Source organism: Lissotriton vulgaris, chromosome 4_1 (genome assembly GCF_964263255.1).
Source record: "Lissotriton vulgaris chromosome 4_1, aLisVul1.2, whole genome shotgun sequence".
Taxonomy (NCBI): Eukaryota; Metazoa; Chordata; class Amphibia; order Caudata; family Salamandridae; genus Lissotriton; species Lissotriton vulgaris.
Genome location: NC_141691.1, coordinates 4,237,844 through 4,259,935, shown reverse-complemented (window position 1 = coordinate 4,259,935; position 22,092 = coordinate 4,237,844).

The window sequence follows — 22,092 nt, the reverse complement described above, 5'->3', positions numbered from 1 at the left end:
TGGACCAGGAGGAAAATACCAAAGTTGAGGGAAAGAAGGAAGGTTGTGCTCTAAGCATTAGATAAAAGCTGGTGCAACTAATGATTCATTACTAGGCATAGGTTTTAAATGAGGTGGTGCTACCAATGACCATGAACAATATTTTAGGTAACCTTCTCCTCCAATGCCCCAGGGCAGCTCAAATGGTGTATGTTCCCCAAGCCATAATTCTAACAGGTGACTACTTCCTCTGGAAGGATTGCAGGGTCCTAATACCAGGTAGGTCTCCTGTGCTCATCTGATAAGATGCTGCGGGGCTGCAATTTGATATTTCACTGTCAAGCTCTGCCCTTGTCCACTTTTTCAAAGGGATAAAGCTAAACGCAGACAGGACGTAAGTACTGATTTTTGGGAAGAACACCTCAATGTGGGACAGCACTTAGTGGCCAACACCAGCCCCTACTGTTCTTGCCCACAACTCCAGCATCATCATGAACAGCAAACTGACGAGGAAATCCCGGTCAACGCAATTTCCTCCACCCTCTTCCACACCCTCTGCATGATTCAAAAGAGCTCTCAATAGATCCCCATCAGCACATAATCCCTTGTCAGCAATCGGCTCTACCACAGAAACGCACTCTATGCCGGTACCACCACCCAACTCACCAAGAGACTTCAGACCTTACAGAATGCAGCTTCCAGACCCACCCTCATCCTCCCAAAAAGATGCACATCAACCCCCAACTCAGGAACCTCAAATGCTACCCATCAAGAGGAGATGCATGTTCAAGATGCTGGCACACATCTACAAAGCCCTCTACAACCAGGGTCAAGCCTACATCAGCCACCACTTAAAATTCTTGCAGCCTGCAAGATATCCACGCTCTGACTTTCTCACTCTTCTTCACCTTCTCTGCATCCTGCAAAGCCGCAGCAGAGGTCTTTCCTTCTCCTACCTTACCACTAAGTCCTGGATCTAACTCCCCCTCCAACTCTGAACGTCACCCTAACTGGCGGATTTCAGAAAGGAACTTAAGACCTCGTTCTTCGACTAGAGTCCTCAGAGACCTCTGGGCATGGATACCCAGAGGGATGATTAGCCATGTTCTATAATTATTGTTTGATTGATTAATTGGGTGTTCCTCTTGGTGTCCTCTGCAACACCCTTGAATTCAAAGCAGATATTGTTAGGACAGTTAGGGAGGCATTTCAAGAGTCTGAGTGAAGAAAGGGGGCTTAATGTCTGTGTGACCGTGGCATTCCCACTTGCAGAATTTGGCATTTCCAGACAGTTTAACACTTTTGTGAGCCCTGATAATTAAATCTCTTCACACAAAGGAGACAATACCCTGAATGATGATTTTTTATAGATCGGTCTTCAGGCAATCAAATGCAGCTCATACTAGTTTTGAGTACATTAAAAAAAAGATCATTATCCCTTACCTGCCACGGCTTTGGATGCTCCACCTCAGCACAGCTGCTGTTCTGGAAGGGTCCCATCCCAGGTGTGCATGAGATCAGGTCCTGCAGAGCGTGTGCCAGAGCATACACTGCCAGATAAATGTGATAAGTGTAACTCATATCAGACAATACAAACATTGACTCCAGGTCTTCAAGCACCTCTGTGCCAGTGCACTGCAGCTCCCCATCCTTAGTGTCCACTGGCCCTGATCCTGAAGAGCTGGCATTGGTTGACCACTTGCACCCAAAGGCTACCTCCCAGAAGGAATGGATAAAAATATCTTCAGGAAATCTGTAAGGGTGAAGGCTCTCTAAGAAAGGCTTGAATTTGGGCATGTCTGGGGCATGGAGCACCATTATCTGTGAACCATTCAATAGTCTCAAAGACGAACTAGGAAAATAATTTGGAATTATTGCTAATCCTGGGAAAATCCACATTCTATCAGTTACATTCAAGTCATTCAGCTCCTGCAGAAGAGGTTTCAGTTCAATCTCATAACAATCACAGATGATAACCCTGGCAGAAGAGATCATTATCCTCTCTGCGATGCGCCTCATCTTTTCCCTTGAGTACTTGTCATTGATTTTCTCCCAGAAAGACACACAGACTCCCAACCTCTTCAAATCCTCCCCCAGATCCTTGCTCCACATGTAGGCGATGTCACTATCTTGTAGTAAAACTCCTATCCAAGTCCAACCAAAGTGCTTCACTAATAGTGCAAATGCTGTAGACTGAGGCCTAATAGGTGGTACAGTGCGAAGAAATGTGGGGAACTGGGCTTTGTCGCTCAGCACATCGTGCACTGCTGCATAACTGATCTAAAAAAAAGAACACAAAGAACAGACCAATAATCTATTATTATTTCTCTGAGCATTCAAGGCAGATAGTGACATTTTAAATGTTAGTATTTGATGAGGTATCACAAGCTAAAACATGCAAAGCATCATAAAGTATAACTTTTGTAAGTGATACCGAAGTATAAGATAGGTAATTTACATGAAAATCCATCACATTTCCTCAACTTTTAATTCAGTGCGGAAAATTAATGAATGTAATTGTTTAGGAAAGGGAAAGGGATAAACAATCTAATAAATAGGTGAATGTTGCCAAAACATAGCTATAATTCCTGACATATAAGGAAGTCACATTCATATTCAAATCCATACAAACACCCTCACCACACACACACACACACCCACATACACACACATACATATGTACACATACATGGAAAGGCCCACATATAGATACACAAACATACACAGACACACACACACACCCCCAGCTTCCACACACTAAGAGGGTCATTACGATGGCAGATGGGCGAGTTTCCAACTGCCCTCATTGCAGTATTGAGACCGGCTAATAAGTAGTCCCTGGTCCCACGCTCCAGATTAGGTTGCAACCGCTATGTAGGCAGTTGTAAACATCCCATTTTCAATTCTTTATTATGCTACCACCCAGAAAAGAACCACAGATCAAGCCTCAATTGGAAAAGGGATGTTTTTATACATCCATGCACTGTGTGCTAGGCACCATGGAGTGCCTGGCACCATGGAGTGCCTGGCACACATTGCAAGGATTTTTGGGGGGCACCACATGTGCCTCCATGGCTATATACTGAGCCAGAAAGGGGACACAGGCCATTCTAGGGGCCCCTAAAATCTTGTTTCCACTGCTTGTTAATGGGACTACCATGAACAAGCAGTCAGAAAGGGATATCCTAATCCCTATGGCAGTGCCTGCACAGGTACCGCCCCCGGTGTTGTGATATGGAATCCAATAACCATCCCAAAGGGATCTTTGATCCTATCAGAGGTGGCAGTCCTGCCTCCCACCGATGCAGTATGACCACTTGCATTGTAATGCACCGGTTGGAACGATGCCCAAGATGGCCAGCAGATCAACACCAACGGCCTGGTGGTTTTCCAACTGTCATCATGATGCGGGCATTAGACTCAGGTTTAATTAGATGTTGATGCACTGAGTAAATCAGCGGATTCCTCTGCTGCACTCTGAGGCATGGATGCTGGCGGCAGACTGTGTTAAAGGACAAAGAATTATCTGTACCTAGGTCACATGCCTGGAAGGCTATAAGTGAAAAAAAATCCTTAAAGCACAGTTCTATTTAGAATCCGGATGGTCCCAACTACAAAAAAACAAGGTTCATAAGAACACGATTTGGAATTCACTGGTGAGTAGGGTTGATACATTTTGTGTAGAGAAAACGTTGATGAATGATAAAGTTATGATATCACCCTTGTAGGTGGTCACTTTGAGTCTTCGAGATTGTTAGCCCAGTCTTTGAGAGATTGCGGTTTGAAGCATGCCCAGTGTACCATGCAAGGAATAGGTGTTGTTAAATGCTGTCAGATCTTCTGTGTTCTTCATTAAGGAAATGATTAATGATGCTGGAGTGCAGCAGAGGAGTGTTAGACAGGGTGTCACGCAGTTCTTGTTATAACGAATGATCTCTATTTATTGGCAGCTTGATTGATGTTGGTATAGACTTGGCTTTTGGCCGATCGGATGATAAGTTCTCTACATATCACACAGAGGGACTTGAGTAGTGTGAGGTCGTCAGGGGTTCTGTTATTGTTTTTCTTCTATTTTCTTTCCTGTCTGTGGATACAGCATAACTGTCAGCCAGGTATTTTGAGTACCACAGTGATGCAAGCATTGACTTTGGCATTTGTATTTGAGCTGGAGCTTGGGTGGTCACATGGTTTTCCTGAAATGCATGGAATGGTCTTAGACATGAAGGTGGCAGGGTAAGGACAAAAATCAAGCTTTAGTTTATAAATGGAAAATTCTTCCAAAGAGTTTTGACAGCACTGTGTTGGTTGAACAAATGAGCTGTGTGATGGGGTGAAAAATGTGTTAAAGTATTCTTGGGATATGAAGGAATTGTTTTGGATAGTTGATGATATAGAGGATATGTGTTCTACTATTTGGCCTTCGACGTATGTGGACTGACTAGCATGGTGTTCTTCACTGAGTGTGATGATGGGGTTGACGGTGGTGTATCCTGCTTTTTCATGCTTGAGCTGCCTATATTGATGAAGCCACTGGAGGTGTTGGATTGGGTAGGCTGGGTAGATGAGGGTGGTGAGGAGATATGGGAGTTCGTCTATGAACTCACTATTAGATTACAGAGGACTAAAGACGTGTGGAAGGTGGTGGGCTGGGTTGCATAAAGTGTGAACGTTTCATATGAAAAGATCAATGGGGTTGTATTTGGTTTTCTTGCCTAAGGGGCAGAACCAATTCGACTCATGTTCCCTTTTTATGAGCGTGGTCCATAGGATTCTGTAACATTTAGGAAAAAGGACATCTAGGATTTATGAGGATATAGATATGGGTCATGTTTCTGTGATAAAGAGGGTGTTATGTACCCAATGCATCCCAATTTAGGCCTAGGTAGATACAGGACCGTTACCTACATTTGTCCTACCTTGCTCTCAATAATGGTTCTAGCACTGACCTTTTACTCTGTTATGTGCTTAGTAAATGTCAATTGGTTTCCCTGAAACTAGCTTCATCTATTATGCATGAGGATTGTTACCACTTTCCTTTTTTTCCCCTTTTTTTCTCTTGCTCCTCCCTCTCGCTCTGTGTGTGATTTAGTCAGGTGGTAGGGGGAGGCCAGTATTTTAAGTTCCACCCATTCCTAGCACTAATGCTTGGCTTTAGTGATCCTAACCTTCAGGCCCAGAGAGAACGCTGGAGTGTGTCTCTCTTTCACCCTTTCTTTCTGTTCCTTTCCTGCTTCGTGGATGTTCTATTCTTAACACGGCAGGAGCTGGTTGAGTTTCTGTAATACCAGAGGAGCAGCAAGGAAATCCCTGATCGCAGCTGAATCTGCATCCTGCGTCCCGAACGGCAGGAGCCGTGTACATTTGGGCATCGCAACTATGCTGCAAACTGCATTTCCTAAGCGGCAGGAGCAGTGTAAACTTTCTTTGTAGCGGCTGATGCCGCAAAAGTGCATTTCCAAAGGGGCAGGAGCCGTGTACCCTTTATTCGTCGCGGTTGACCCCGCGAAATGTATTTTCAAAGTGGCAGGAGCCACGGTGCATTTTCCTTATCGCAGCAAAAGGTCGCAAACTGTGTTTCACAGCGGCAGGAGCCACAAGGCAGTACCTAAATACGACTGGAGTCGTAACACACCTTTGTTTTCTATGCTGTAATGCGTGACAAGACCCACAAGTCACATTGCCTTCTCCTTAAAAGTCTTAGTTGGTAGAGGCGCACTGCAGGAGGTGACGGCACCGCCTCCAATGAGAGATACCTCATGACTTTGTTTTGTTGGATCATTTACCAAATCGTCTAAGGAGGAATCACTAGACTTAGTGACTTAGTCCTCTGTTATGTAGTAACCTCTACCTACCTTTTGTGGAGGCTCACCTGCAGATGCGGTTTGGATTCCTTTTCCATTTGGTCCTCATCATCTGTTGACTTCACATCTAGTCCTATCCCTTCACTTCCCAGTGCACGTACACTGTTGCAATTCTCTTCCCTTTCCCCTTGGAATCAATCACCCATACTGTGGAATTCTGTGTGGAGGATAGATTTGGAGGTGAGAGGGGAGGCTCTCTTCGTTCCTGAGGTACCTGGTCTTCAGGTGAATGGGATATTGACAGAAAGCCAATACTATGACATTTATACAGCCCAAACGAAGATGGATCAGGCAGGGATTGGTGAGGGTCCATTCTCTACTGAACAGTACTACTATACCCTCAGTTCAGGACTTAGCAGCAGAATTAGTAACGCTGCAAACCGAGGTTCAGTCTCTTAGACAGGAGAATCAATCACTTCGAACCAAACTGCATAATAGGCCAGGAAACAACGCATGGGGTTCTTCACCTGGGACCATTCTTGAGACAAATCGCCACGTATTACAACCTGCCACTTTCCATTAGGATAAGGCACAAATGGAGAGTGGGAATCCACCCACTAGTATTATGGTGGTTACCCCTGTTCCTATTCCCTTAGCCAACCCTGAACGGTTTAGTGGAGAAAGCAGCAAATATTGCAGTGTCATGAACCAGCGTTATTTGCAGTTCATGTGTCGACCCAATGCTTTTCCTGATGATACTGCCAAGGTGGCATTTGTCATATCCTATCTTATGTGTACAGCTGGCAATTGGTCTATACCCTTGGTGGAGACAGACGATCATCTATAGCACAACTTTCCTGCTTTTCAGGAATAGATGCGTAGGTTTTTTGACAAACATACATTTATGCAGGTAAGTGACACAGAGCTGCTATATCTGAGGCAGGGTAGGAACTCCCTGCATTCTTATGTCACAAATTTCAATCGGTTAATGGCCGAAACACCATGACCATATGAGAAAAGGACGTCCTTGTTTTATAAGGGGCTGAATGATGAGTTAGAGGGCATTCTGTTCCAAATAGTTGAGCCCCTAGTGGAATGTAATGAATTTATTGATTTAGTAATCAAAATGGATCATCAACTCCGTGAAAGGCATGGAGAGAAAGGAACGATGGTGATTACTCGTTTACTGCTTTATAAGAACACAAAAAAGGAAGACCATAGACCTATAACAGACAAACCTATGCAAATAGGAGAAGTCCGGGGACCTTTAACTCGGGAGGAGAAATACTCTTAACCTCTACCTTTATTGTGGTAAGGGAGGTCATTTCCCAAGGGAATGTCCTATCCACCCTAACTTCTCAGGCCAAAAAAGACAGTGGCCATGACTTGGTACAGTCTGAATGCCTCAGAAGACAGAGTGCCTAAACACTTCACCATAAGTATAACTCCGATTCTCTCCAGCAGCAATCGAGTAACACTATCAGTCTTAGTGGACTCTGGACCTAAAGGGTATTTTTGGGACAATGAGTTAGCCTCTTCCTTGGGCATTGTTTGTATACAAAGACAGAGCCCGAAACAGTCACAGCTGTGGATGAAACAGCCTTATCATCTGGGCTTATAACAAGACATACTGCGCCCTTGACATTGGTTTGTGATAATGGAGATTCCAAAGAAGTCACATTTGATCTCATAGATATCCCAGCCTTTGGAGTGATTCTTGGGGTACCCTGGTTACAGAAACATAACTCAAAAATAGATTGGGTGCGGAGAACGGTGACTTTAGATTCTAATTTGTGTATTCAATAATGCTATCAAGAAGCTATCGACTGGGCTTCCCCTTTGGTATGTGCCTCCTGTATAGGTCGAAAGCTTGACAATCTCCCAAGCAAATACCAGCAATATGTAGATGTGTTTGATGAGGTCAAAGCCACTTCCCTGCCTCCTCATCGCAACTTTGATTGCCACATCGATCTAGAATCTGGGGATGTACTACCTTGTAGTTGGATCTATGGTCTATCTGAACCAGAGACTACCTATCTGAAAGAGTATATGGACAAGATGTTGAAATGTGGTTTTATCCGGTATTCCTCATCACCTGTATCCTCTCCTCTTTTTTTTATATCCAAGGGGAAGGAGGTCTCAGCGCATGTATAGACTATAGGTCTCTTACCAAAATTACCATAAAACATAAATACTCATTACTGTTCATTCCAGTATTACTCAACCAACTAAAAGAGGCCACAATGTTTACCAAGATCGACTTGTGAGGAGCTTATCACCTGATCAGAGTACAGGACAGGGATGAGTGGAAAACGGTGTTCAGGACTAAATTCGGGTTGTTTAAGTACTGAGTCATGCCATTCGGGCTGTGTAACGCCCCTGCAGCATTTCAGTTCTTCATTAATGACATCTTCTAGGATTTTCTGGATTGTTTCTTAATCGTATATACTAATATACTCCAAAAATCATAACAAACATGAAGAGCATGTCCAACAAGTGTTTTAAAGATTAAGAGAACATCATCTCTTTTCAAAACTCGAGAAATGCACTTTCAATGCCTCTACAGTAGAATTTTTAGGATTTGTAATTTCTGAGAATGGGATAAAAATGGACAAAAAAGAAGTATAGGCCATTCTGTCTTGGCCAACTGCTACCAGTGTAAATGAAATACAGTCTCTGTTGGGATATGCACATTTCTATAGGAGATTTATCACACATTTCTCAAAATCTAGTATTTTCCATAACTAAACTTGTTAAAAAGGGGGTACAGTTTGTTTCGTCTCCAGAAGCCCAAAAGGCATTTGACACACTAAAAAAGTAGTTAACTTCTGCTCCTGTCTTCATACATCCTGATCCTACTCTCCCTTTCTTTGTAGAGGCGGGTGCCTCTCAATACGCTGTAGGTGGTGTTATGTCTTAAAGAGACAGGAACGGACGGATGCATCCTTTTGCCTTTTTTGCAAACAAACTATTGCCAGCGGAACAAAATTATACTGTTGCAGTGAGAGAACTTCTGGCAATTAGGAAAGCATTCCAGGAATGGAGGCATTATCTCTGGGGGGCACGGCATCCCATCACGATATATTCAGACCACAAGAATTTGGAATTCTTCCGTACAGCTAGAGCATTGACTCCTAGACAGATGCGTTCGGTATCTTTCTTTAATGAGATTGATTTTGTGAACACTTATCGGCCAGCAGCAAAACAAGTAAAAGCTGACACTTTATCATGATTATGTGTATCACTGCCTAATAAAAGAACAGACCCAGAAATAGAAGCCTTCATACCATCTGGTAGAAGTATAGGGTATGTCTCCTTTGATCGCTTTTGTAAAGAGTTAAAAAAAACATTAACTGAAATCAACTTGTCTCCTTGGTTAGAACAACCAGATTGCCACATGACAAGGAGTTTGCTGTATCATTGGGATGAATTGTATATTCCGGTCACACTATGAGAACAGGTACTCTAGTGGGTTCATTCTTTCGCATTGGTGGGTCATCGGGGAATTAAAAACAAATAATGACATCTGTAGCAGATGGTTTTGGTGGGACAATATGGCAAAAGATGTACAACAATAAGTCTCCTCTTGTCCCATTTGTGCTACACAGAAAACCCTTGCACGACACCTGATGGGTTATTACAGCCTCTTCCAGTTCCCCCTTATCCCTAGCATACAGTGAGCCTGGATTTGATCACTGACCTCCTCCCTGAAGAAAGACATACCCTGATACTTGTTATAGTGGACTCATTTACCAAGATAGCACATTTTGTACCCGTTCTCAAGGTCCCTAGCGCTAGCGATTTAGTGCCTATCTTTATTCAAAATGTGATCCAATTACATGGAATTCCTTTGGTTCTAGTGTCCAACAGGGGTCCCCAATTTGTTTCTAAATTCTGGCACGAGATAGGTTCCGCCTTACAAATGGACCTCCATCTGACATCCGCTTATCATCCGCAAAAAGAATGGACAGACGGAGAGAGTGAACCAAATCATGGAACAGTATCTGCGCTTTTTATTGGCTACCTTAACATGTAATTGGGTAAAGGCATTACCTGTAGCTGAGTTCGCGCATAATAATAGTGTCCACTCTGCTTTAGGAATGTCCCCTTTTTATTGTGCCTTGGGTTTTCATCCCAGAATCGTGCCCTTGCAACCTACACTTAAAGTTTCTGCAGTAGATTAACTGTGTTCTCAGTTGAAAGAAATATGGAAATCCGGACATTCTCAATTACAGATGATAAAAGAGAAGATGAAGAAAATGGCTGATAAGCATCAATGTCATGCTCCTAAATATGTCATAGGAGATAAAGTATGTCTGTCAACAAAAAAACCTTAGAATAGCAGGGCCTAGGACATTACAACCACATTTGGTAGGCCCATTTAAGATAAAACAAATCATTAATCCAGTGGCCAAGAAACTAACATTACCTGAGGAATACTGTATACATCATGTGTTCCACACATCTCTACTCAAACCTTTTGGTCCCTCCACAAATCCAATGATATACCCCCTCCTTTAATGATACATAGTCAAGAAGTGTATGAGGTGAATCGTATTATGGATTCGCGTAGGCGAAGTGGGAAACTGTATTACCTAGTGGATTGGAAGGGGTACCCTCCAGAAGAACGCACTTGGGAACCTGTTGAATATGTTCCTGCTCCCCTATCGGTACGAAGGTTCCACGCTTGTGTAACCCTACTAAGCCCTGCCCTGTAAAAAGTATCTTAAGGGGGAGGTAATGTTACCAATTTTTTTCTCTCGCTCCTCCCTCTTGCTCTGTGTGTGATTTAGTCTGGTGGTAGGGGAGGCTAGTATTTAAGTTCCACCCATTCCTAGCACTAATGATTCGATTTAGTGATCCTAACCTTCAGGTCCAGAGTGAACGCTGGAGTGTGTCTCTCTTCCACCCTTCCTTCCTGTTCCTTTCCTGCTTCGTGGATGTTCTATTCTTAACACGGCAGGAGCCGGTTAAGTTTCTGTAATAGCAGAGGAGCCGCAAGGAAATCCCTCATCGCAGCTAAAGCAGCATCCTGCGTCCCGAAGCGGCAGGAGCCACGGTGCATTTGGGCATCGCAGCTATGCTGCTAGCTGCATTTCCAGAGTGGCAGGAGCCGCTTAAACTTTCTTCATCACGGCTGAAGCCGCAAAAGTGCATTTCCAAAGCGGCAGGAGCCGCGTAACCTTTATGCGCCGCGGTTGACCTCGTGAAATGTATTCCCAAAGCGGCAGGAGCGTCGGTGAATTTACCTTGTTGCGGCTAAAGGTCGCAATCTGTGTTTCACAATGGCAGGAGCCGCAAGGCAGTTCCTAAATATGACTGGAGTCATAACACACATTTGTTTTCTACGTTGTAATGCGTGACAAGACCCTCAAGTGATTTCTGGAACATTACATTGTTTTCTCCTTAAAAGACTTAGTTGGTAGAGGTGCTCAACAGGAGTTGGCGGCACAACCTCCAATGTGAGATATCTCTTGACTTTGTTTTGTTGAATCGTTTACCCAATTGTCTAAGGAGGAATCGCTAGACTTAGTGACTTAGTCCTCTGTTATGTAGTAACCTCTACCTACCTTTGTGGAGGCTCCCCTGCAGATGCGGTTTGGATTCCTTTTCCATTTGGTCCTCATCTTCTGTTGACTTCACATCTAGTCCTATCCCTTCACGTCCCAGCGCACCTACACTGGTGCAATTCTCTTCCCTTTCCCCATGGAATCAATCGCCCATACTGTGGAATTCTGTGTGGAGGATAGATTTGGAGGTGAGAGGGGAGGCTCTCTTCGTTCCTGAGGTACCTGGTCTTCAGGTGAGTGGGGTATTGACAAGGATTCTTAGAAAAGTCCCTGCACATGATGTACGTAACAGCATGAACACACTCTGTGTGAAAGTCATGGTCATCTTCATCATAGGGCGAAAGAACTTCATTGCAAAATCTCAGGTATGGTTCTAGCCTCATTTGCATAATTGCTCTCACAACATTTGGAATATTTAATGAACCTGGCACTATCTTTATGGTTTGAAAAACCCATACCAACATTAGGTAGGCAGAGGAGAAGTTTCCAAATTGACACAAGACATGGGGGTCCCAGCCTGCAGAAACTACAACATGCAGCGGTCTGACATTCCTTGAGGGGTGTCCAACTCAAGACCAAGATGGGGACCTTTGTTCTCTCCCATCAGGTAATGGGGTTGATCTTTCTTAGGGTATTCTTGGCTATGTACCCACATACATGCAAAGGCACACTTAGGTACACTTAAGTAGGGTTTGCACAGTAGGAGGACACTTGATTGCTGTCATATCCAGATGTCTGCATATATTCACTGTTTTAGCAGGATGGATGAAATCTACCATTTATTTACTCTGTTGGTGCTTGTCATCTTATACATCTGTTTATGTGTAATGATTGCGGCAGCAAATATGTTTTACAGTAGAGTGATGCTGGTTAAATAAATGCTTATTGAAAACGTCCACATGGTTTTTTCTGTGTATCTCTCTGAGACTGGGTGAGCACGAATGACCGAGTCAAAAGTACTTTACTGCTCCACATTTCTTGAAGGATCGCGGGTTGTCATGTTCGATAGTTGCCAGATACTATTCACTCCTTGGTAAGGTAAGGGGCCTCATGGTGGCACTGTGAGCTAGCTGGTCTAAAGGCTAAACTATTCTTTGGGGCTGTCTGGAATTAGTTTGGACACTAGTACCTTAGTTTATGTTGTCTTAACGTGTATATCCTATGCATTTTTAGGAAGTACACAAAATTGGTCCGCCAACGTTGCTCACTTGGTCACTGGATTCAAGCTAGTCTTGCTGGTGAGGGGTTTTGCGAATCTGTAGTGATAACCTGCACACCTATCTTAGTGATCAAAGAGTCAAAAAGAATAAAAAAAGAATAAAAATAGAATCAGTGGTGCCACCTTGCAATCCTGACCAGCCCCCGTCAGGTGCTATAAACTACTATGTGTCCAAACAGAACCTGTTGCATATTAAAGGTGCACTTTTCACCAGCCCTTACGGTGCCATATTTTATCTCAAATATTATTACATTGAGTATTGATTTTGAGATATATTCAAACCAAGCTGTACATAATCGTACACAAAACAATGCATACTCAAAATAACTTTTTCAAAAAGTTTTGAATTATAGCTGTAGTCAGTATCACATGAATGATAACGAACGAATATAATAACAACATCCCATTCATCAGACTGCAATCATCGTTTTCTTGTTTAATGTCTTATGCTTGACAGCTCCTGCAAAGTTGTTACACGTCCCAAAGCATTTCGGGAAATCCCTTCACCAGCGGAATACTGTAAATAATACAATGTCATTCTTACAAACCAGATAATATCGAACACCAAATGTCATCAACAAACAAACAAAGGGTGTACAGGACAAACACAGCGGTCCCATCCAAACAATGCCAGTGCATAGGTTTGCCAAACGTATCAAATCCAGAAACAACCCACTGGTGTGTATGCTAATGTGCAACCTTAAAAGTAATCCCGGAAAAAACGTAGCATAGTCCCCGAGAATCCAAACGTAATGAGTCAGCATAAGCCAATGCAAAAACATGTAAAGGGAAGCCTACCTGTGTTAAAAATCAAATGAAAAAGAAACACGAAAAGTAAACTTGAGTCGACGTCACCTCGTGTGCTACCAAAGAGGTCCATTCATTAGAAGAAAAACAATGTACCGTAAAGAGAATGCTCACCTTTCCACTGTCCAGAGAAGCGATTCAGTGTTTAAACCCCAAAAGAAATCTGAAGATAAACCGAGCAACATTCAATGTGGTGCCTTTAAACATGCTACACCCAATGAGGTAAAAGGAACTGAATGAAACGTACACGTAGATCTGTATTATTTCTCACCGTGCTCGAAACCACGCCCGCTATAATCCTGTTCCGATGCTAAAATAACAAGAAAGGATCGCCGAGTGCCTGAATTGCGCTGCACAGCGTCTTATCTAAGGTCAACCTCTGAAAGCGCTGTACCTTCCTAGCAGGAGGCTGCATAGCGCCTCGCGCTTCAAAAAGAATCCTGAGTATCACCCGGAACACTCGATCTGTAAACACTTAACGTCAGCCATGAGTGCTACACACTCAAAACAGACCGGCTAGTCGAGAAATAGTCCTGCTAAAGGTTTCAAAATGCGTGCATTTCTCTAATGTTGTGAATATTTAATCAGAATTCTGTCGATCCAATGCGGTAAAAAGCAAAAATAAAAATAAAAGTGCCCGAAGTGTTACCCTTATCTCTAATAACAGTGAGTAAAAGACGCCCATGTAAAATAAAAATAGGGTATGCTCAGACGTGAGTCCCTTGCTCACTTTGCCACTGGATTCAAGCAAGCCGGCTGAAGACGGCTGGAATGCCAGAAACAGGTCCTCGGAAGCTTGTTTCCGGTCCAGGGAAGACACGGCTTGGCAGTTCGGTCTGGACTGTTCCCATGAGGCACAGGGTCAGACTGATTTGCATATAGTCATGTCTGAACTGGGGTGGCAGAGTGGGCTAAAGAACGGTGATGGATTAAACCCAGACCTTTTGACTGGGTGTGAGCGTTTGATTGATTCAGATGCTCCGTCCATCACCACCCCCTTTTATACCGCTTTTGGCCGCCATAAGTGTGGCAGGGTATGCTCAGACGTGAGTCCCTTGCTCACTTTGCCACTGGATTCAAGCAAGCCGTGCCGAAGACGGCTGTAATGCCAGAAACAAGTCCTCGGAAGCCTGTTTCCGGTCCAGGGAAGACATGGCTTGGCAGTTCGGGCTGGACTGTTCCCATGAGGCACAGGGTCAGACTGATTTGCATATAGCCATATCTGAACTGGGGTGGCAGAGTGGGCTAAAGAACGGTGATGGATTAAACCCAGATCTTTTGACTGGGTGTGAGTGTTTGATTGATTCAGATGCTCCGTCCATCACCACCCCCTTTTATACCGCTTTTGGCCGCCATAAGTGTGGCAGGGTAAGCTCAGACGTGAGTCCCTTGCTCACTTTGCCACTGGATTCAAGCAAGCCGGCCTGAAGATAGCTGGAATGCCACAAACCAGTCCTCGGAAGCTTGTTTCTGGTCCAGGGAAGACATGGCTAGGCAGTTCGGGCTGGACTGTTCCCATGAGGCACAGGGTCAGACTGATTTGCATATAGCTATGTCTGAACTGGGGTGGCAGAGTGGGCTAAATAATGTTAATGGATTAAACCCAGAACTTTGGACTGGGTGTGAGTGTTTGATTGATTCAGATGCTCTGTCCATCACTACCCCCTTTTGTACCGCTTTTGGCCGCCATAAGTCTGGCAGGGTATGCTCAGACGTGAGTCCCTTGCTCACTTTGCCACTGGATTCAAGCAAGCCGGGCTGAAGTCGGCTGGAATGCCAGAAACCGGTCCTCGGAAGCTTGTTTCCGGTCCAGGGAAGACATGGCTTGGCAGTTCGGGCTAGACTGTTCCCATGAGGCACAGGGTCAGACTGATTTGCATATAGCCATGTCTGAGCTGGGGTGGCAGAGTGGGCTAAAGAACGGTGATGGATTAAACCCAGATCTTTTGACTGGGTGTGAGTGTTTGATTGATTCAGATGCTCCGTCCATCACCACCCCCTTTTGTACCGCTTTTGGCCGCCATAAGTGTGGCAGGGTATGCTCAGGCGTGAGTCCCTTGCTCACTTTGCCACTGGATTCAAGCAAGCCGGGCTGAAGACGGCTGGAATGCAAGAAACCGGTCCTCGGAAGCTTGTTTCCAGTCCAGGGAAGACATGGCTTGGCAGTTCAGGCTGGACTGTTCCCATGAGGCACAGGGTCAGACTGATTTGCATATAGCCATGTCTGAACTGGGGTGGCAGAGTGGGCTAAAGAATGGTGATGGATTAAACCCAGATCTTTTGACTGGGTGTGAGTGTTTGATTGATTCAGATGCTCCGTCCATCACCACCCCCTTTTGTACAACTCTGCACAGCGCGACAACACGACAATGGGGGCTTACAGTTTTTGTCTTCTTCGCCCGCTCAATCTGCGTGTTCGCGCACGCAATAACGACTTTTTGTACAGTTTGCGATGCCGAACATGCAGAATTTGCAATCTGGCAAACAATATCTCTCGAGCTGCATAAAACCTTCTCGAAAATGATGATTTTGTTCATTTTGCTAAAAAACCTCCTCAGGTTGTCATTTGGTTGTAGTTTTTGGAGCATGGAGTCATTTTTCTTTTTTAAATTTTTTTTTTAAAGAGGAAGGAAGTTCCCCAGAGACACCAACTTCCTGTCCCTGTCCTTTTTATGTACTTTCTTGTTATTGTGGGTGGGCTGACCTTGTGGGAGGAGGCCATTTTATGAAGCCAAGTATTGTGCTGCCATAGTTTTGGAAAATGAGAGAGTATGTATTCCGTTATTATATACATATTACTTTGAGGCTGGATCCTGTTGTCATAATTTCAAGATGCCATTCAAATGATAGGGTTGCTCCAGTTTAGAAAAGACAATCTTTATTAGTGCACATTCAAACATTGACAGCTAACACGTGTTTTGCCCTCTGTGGCGATTGGTGCCAGGGCTTTCTCAAGGCTATTCCAATTTAATTTGTACAATCTGTACATTTCTCTGATTTTCATCATTATGTACACCCAACATCAAAAGTTACTGGAGTTTTCAATTTGGAGGTAAATCTCCTACGGTATACGGTGTCTTCACGGAAGTGCCGTGTATGGCAGAAAGATCCTGTTGTGCTTTTTCCATAGTCCTGCATTGCCTGTCTTTTCTTTCTTTTTATGTTGTTGTGGGTGGCCAGGCCTTGTGGTGGCGGCCATTTTGTGTGATCATCCACTGTGCTTGTGCCATAGGCCTCCAAACTTGTGGCCTAGTCTGCCAGTAGGCCCAGACTCCCGAGGTACTCATCAGGGGTGTTTGAAGCAACTGTTTCTGTGTGTCTGTTGAATTTAAACATCATTTATGGCATGGATGACATTGGATTGAATTCAGAAATGTGATTTTTGGGGTGTAGTTAACATTTTGGGTGTGTGTTAAATAAATGCCTTTGTTGCATGTGTATGTGTTGTTGTGTAACTTTCTAACCTTTTTAGCCAGGCGGGTTTTCTTTTTTGCATTAAAGCTGTGTTGTGTAACAGCATTATTTCCCTGGCCATGTAGTGATATAGGCCTGCTTGAGTTCATTATTTTCCGGGCCTTGCACTTGTGCCTGTGATGAGTGACCATGTGGCTGGGGCCATTTTGTGGTGGTTGTTTTAGTAGTGTGATGTATTTGCCATATAGGCCTGCGTGTCTTTCAACTGTTCCTCTTGGCTTACTGCTTCCATCCCCATTGCTAGCTGCAGGTCCCTGTTGCTGCATCCATCCTTCATGATGCACAAATTAAGGCCAGACAAGTTGCACTACATTTGTATTTTTGTTCTTTGCTATTCTTACTCTGAGTGTACACAGTACAGTAGTAGTAATTAAAATTAAAGCACATCAAATTCCACGTTTGACTGATGTTCTTCTGGCTTTTTTGCTTTTAGGTGCACAAAAGACTGAGGAGGAGGTGTTGATCATCCTCGCCTGTTGTACTGCCTGACAGACGTCCTGCTGTTGTATGCGACTTGACATGTGGTGTAACCTGACAAGACATTTCTGCAACATGGTTGCAGGAACTTGCTGGTCGGAGACACGTTTGTTGCTTTATGCTGGAACTTTTCATGGCTCTACAAATACAATAGATGAGGACGACTGCTGCTCTTAGTGCCGTGCAACTAGATTGAAATAGACGAAGAGTGGAGTATTTTCTAAGGGAATTTGAATTGTATAAGCGATGGTAGATACAGTGCTGACTAAAATTGGATTTCGGCCTTGAGGAAGCCCATAGGGGGCGAAACGCGTGTCGGCTGTGAAGAACTTTGTTTTAAAAGAAATACAATTTGGAATTTGTCTACACTACATGATTCTTTTGGATTAAGAAGACGTGTCTGTGCGTGCTGAATGCACATGGATCATAGTGACTATACATGATGTGCACTGGTGTTTTCTTGGTAAATGGATGTGACACTGTGCAACACCAGTGGCGGTCAGATTGTCTATGGTTAATGCTTAAGGAGGATAAGCAGTCTACACCAAGGCCTCACTCAAAAGTTGGTCTATGTTTACAATCATATGGTGTTGTTCTTGGATAAGAAAGAGACAAGTGTTGATGTGCATATCGGATGTAGCAAATCCCCCCTTCTTTTGTATTATTTATGAAGACATATATGCAACTTGTGCAACTGAGTGCTGCTGACATCTGAAGAAGATGGGCCCAAAGAAAGCAGGTACCAGGTCCTCCAAGACCAAGAACGTTGCTGAGAAGAAGGAACAGAAGTAGGTGAGTGACACTTAAGTATGGTGTTCCCCCAAGACCTTTTTTAGGAAACCCAAAATTATGCCTGTAGCTGCGATTGTCCAGGGGGTAAGCTGGGGGCAGCACCTCCGCATCAGTGGACCCAACCCACCAACCCAGGCCCAAGAAGATGAGTGTGGAAGAGGTAGCCAACCTAATGGTGGAAAGCAGTGATGCTCAGCCTGACCTATCTCAAAGTAGTACACAATCAACGCAGGAGGGAACACAGCAGATAAGTGGTGAACAACAACAGCTGCAGTCACCGCCCGCAATAGTAGTTGTTGTTCCTCCCGAAGTAGGGGCAGTTCAGGAAATTAAGCCTCATGCAGAGGAAGAAGAAGCGGAAGCCACTCATTCAGGAGATCCATTGTCTTCCAAATCCCCAGCAAGGAAAAGGAGGGTTAGTCCATCAAGTGCTTCTCCAAGCATCCCTTCTGATGATCTAGATCCAACTTGGGAGCCTCAACAATCTGAGCATGAGAGGGAGACACATCCCAAGACCAGGCTAGGGAAAAGGAGCGTTCCTGAAAGCCTTAGACTTATGGAGGTCGATGTACAACAGCAGGATAATGATGATGAGCCAGTCATCACGAACATCACTCCCGGACTGAGGACATGGAGACCAGCATTATTACTCTATCCAGAATGGCTGCGACTAGTAGGGATGTAGCATGCATACCTCAACACAGGTAACACCAACACGACCTCCAGCTTCAATATTTACATTAACAACGGGCCGGCAGCGTCCTACATCCAGCACAAGAAACACCTCAGCAGAAGTAGGTGGTGGTACTGCACAGCCACAAAGTGAAATTCAACATACACCCTCTTGTTCATACAGCATTGAAAGTGGCACCTCCAGCAGGAGACAAAAGTTAAGCTCCCCAGTGTGGGACTTCTTTACGGTTAGCGAAAAGGAGGAGAACATTGCTATATGCTCCATTTGTCATACCTCTGTTAGTCGTGGTAAGCTTGGTACAAACTATGATAGCGGAGGCCAAAAGACCCATCTGAAAAAAAAACACACAATCATCTGGGAGGACCACCTTTGTCGCCTAAAAACTGGAACCATTGCTGATGGTGGGGATAAACAAGTAGAAGGTCCGCTCACGGTGGAACAAGCAGAAGTAGAAGAAGGAGATATTCTCTCTGGTAGTGGTACACAAAGTAGCCCTGCCCCCAGCACTGCAGTAGTACCGCCCACATCCTCAGCAACATCTCAGTGGCACAAGAAAGAGTCAGACTTAGACACCATGAAGTACTTCAATGAAAAAAAGTGCGGTGTTGAGCCTAACAGAAAGAAATACCATGCAGCCTACCATTCTTAGCATGTTTACTAGGTCGGAGGGGCAGTACGAACGCAACCACCCAATAGCACGTTTGTACAATGTGAAGCTGGCAACAATTTTAGCACTGGACCTTCTTCCTTTTTCTTTTTTTGAAGGGGTGGCTTTCTGGAATTTGCCACAACCAACTGCCCAAAATGAAAGGTTCCCAGCCCCTACTATTTTGCCAGAGTTGCTGTCTCAGCACTACATCACAAAGTGCTGGAATTGTTTGGAAAAGCCTTAAAACACAGTGCTGTTCAGAGTATCCACCTGAGATCAGACATGTGGACCAGTTGCCAAGCCAACGATTACATGTGCATCACTGCACACTGGATCTCTTTTTCCGGTGTTAGAGTAAATATGTCTGCAGGTGTTGACACTCCTGAGATTTTTAATGACACTCACAAACATGCAACTGTAGCCATGTGTGCTATGGAGAAATGTCATACTTCTGCGAACATTTTGGATGAGTTTAACAGCAAGGTCTTTGATTGGCTGCGACCAAGAGGGCTTAACATTGGTTTTGTTGCCATAGATAATGGCATTAATGTAGTTAAGGCCATGAAAGATGGTGGCTATTGCAGGGTCCCGTGCTTGGCACACTGCATTAATATTGTGTTCAAGGCTTCCTGAAAAATGAAAGCAAAGTCATCAAGTTACTGACCACCTACAGAAGAATATGCACACATTTCAAACATTCTTTTAAAGCCCGGAAGCAGCTGAGGGGCATTCAACGTGAGCATAAAATGCCAGTTAAAGTGGTGAAGTGTGTCTCACTGGTTAGAGGAGGCAGATCTGGAAGCAGAGGTCAGCCCGGGACCAGGGTTCAATTCCCGGCTCGGCGGGGTCTTGAGTCCTAAAAAATGTCCATGGACTCGACAATTCTCGCTCTGGTGCCTACTCGATTCACGGGTTCACACTCTGCGACTCTGGACAATAGCTTGCTTAATCTCCACAACGGCCCCTTGTGGCGGGATGCCTGGCTTTCACCTTGCGGATACCCTGCCGGGGTTATCTCACAGGGGAATACCAGGACGGGTTCCCTAAGCAAGCGCTTAGAAACCGGTTGGTGATTTGCCCTATATAAATTCCTGCACATTTACATTTACATTTACATTTAAAGCACTCATCCAGGAGGTGCCAACATATTGGAACTCAACTTATTACATGCTTGATCGTCTGTTTTAGCAGTACATACCACTTAATGCTTTTGTCATGAAAAGAAGAATAGGGGATACTACTGTGAAAGCCATGACCATTGAGATGGCCCAATGGGACCTCGTAAATTCCTGGCAGAGATGCTAATTCCTTTTGAGATCTTTACAGGTGAAGTCAGCAGGGAGAACTGTACTATGGGCCAAGCTATCCTGTTGTTGTACATGCTAGAGCAACAGCCGAAGGAGGTGTCTGAAATGTACAAAGGTGTGGATGACAAAGTAGACGCATATCATTTGGCGGGCGCCTTAGCCGTTCGGTTATCTGAAAATGCAAGGATTCTAAATAACATTGTGTCACATCAACATTACATTACTGCCACAATTTTGGATCCACGGTACAAATTATTTCTGAACAGTAGTACAGTAATTCCTTTTTTCAGAAGTGGATGTTGCCAAGTATAAAACTTTGATGGCTGAGTAAGCCACTGATTTTGAAAATGAATGTCTCTTAATTAAAAGCCTGCCACCCCAGGACTATGCAAGTACTACAGGGCATCCAGGTTCAAGTTCTACTTCAGAGCCTGAGAGCAGTGTGTTTGCCTCCCAGCAGTTACCAACACTACCAACATCAACAACAGCACCAACAGGATCATCAGCCACATTAAAAAAATGGTAACTGATCCGTTTCTACGGAAAGGGTTTGGTAAGTCCATTGCTGATGCAAAATCAAAAGAGGCCAAGCAAATCGGAGCACCCCTGAACATTGAGCGGATTGTCCAGGCCTATCTGGATGACACAACAGAGGTGTTCTTGGAGTAAACCCCATTGGTGTATTGGTATGAGAAAAGTAGCAAATGGCCAGTGCTTAGCAGGCTAGCGATAAAGTATATGGCTTGCCCTGTCACAAGGGTCTCTTCTGAGCGTGTTTTCAGTGCTGCTGGTGCCATTGTAACTGTGAAAAGGACCAGTCTCTTGCCTAAAAGTGTGGAGAGGTTAACCATGATCACCGGAGTACAAAATATGTGAATCACAGCAGGAAGAGGAGAGCAACTTCTAAGACATAAGTAGTGAGCTACATTACCTACTTCTGTCTGAACCACCAGAGTTTGAGGACAAGCTCCTCTTACCTGACAACTAGGCTTTCAAATTGTTACTTTCATCCTTCCTTTATTTGTGTGTGTATCTTTCTTTCTGACATCAAATCACAACAAATCCATCACCACTGTCTCCTATTTTTATTTCCCTATTGGAGTTGCACATCTGTGCATTTAACTGTCCACTCCACTCCTTAGAGTCCTGCTCCATCTTCTTGACTCGCCCTAAATACATTTCCATCATGCCAGGCATTGGGTGGAGATGGAGAATAGTACAACAAATGTTGCCTCTAACAGTACCTCCATAAGAAGTGAAACATACGTGACTATAGCTATCTTCTGTTTTGTTTCCCAGCCGAAACTTATCACTGTCCTAAGG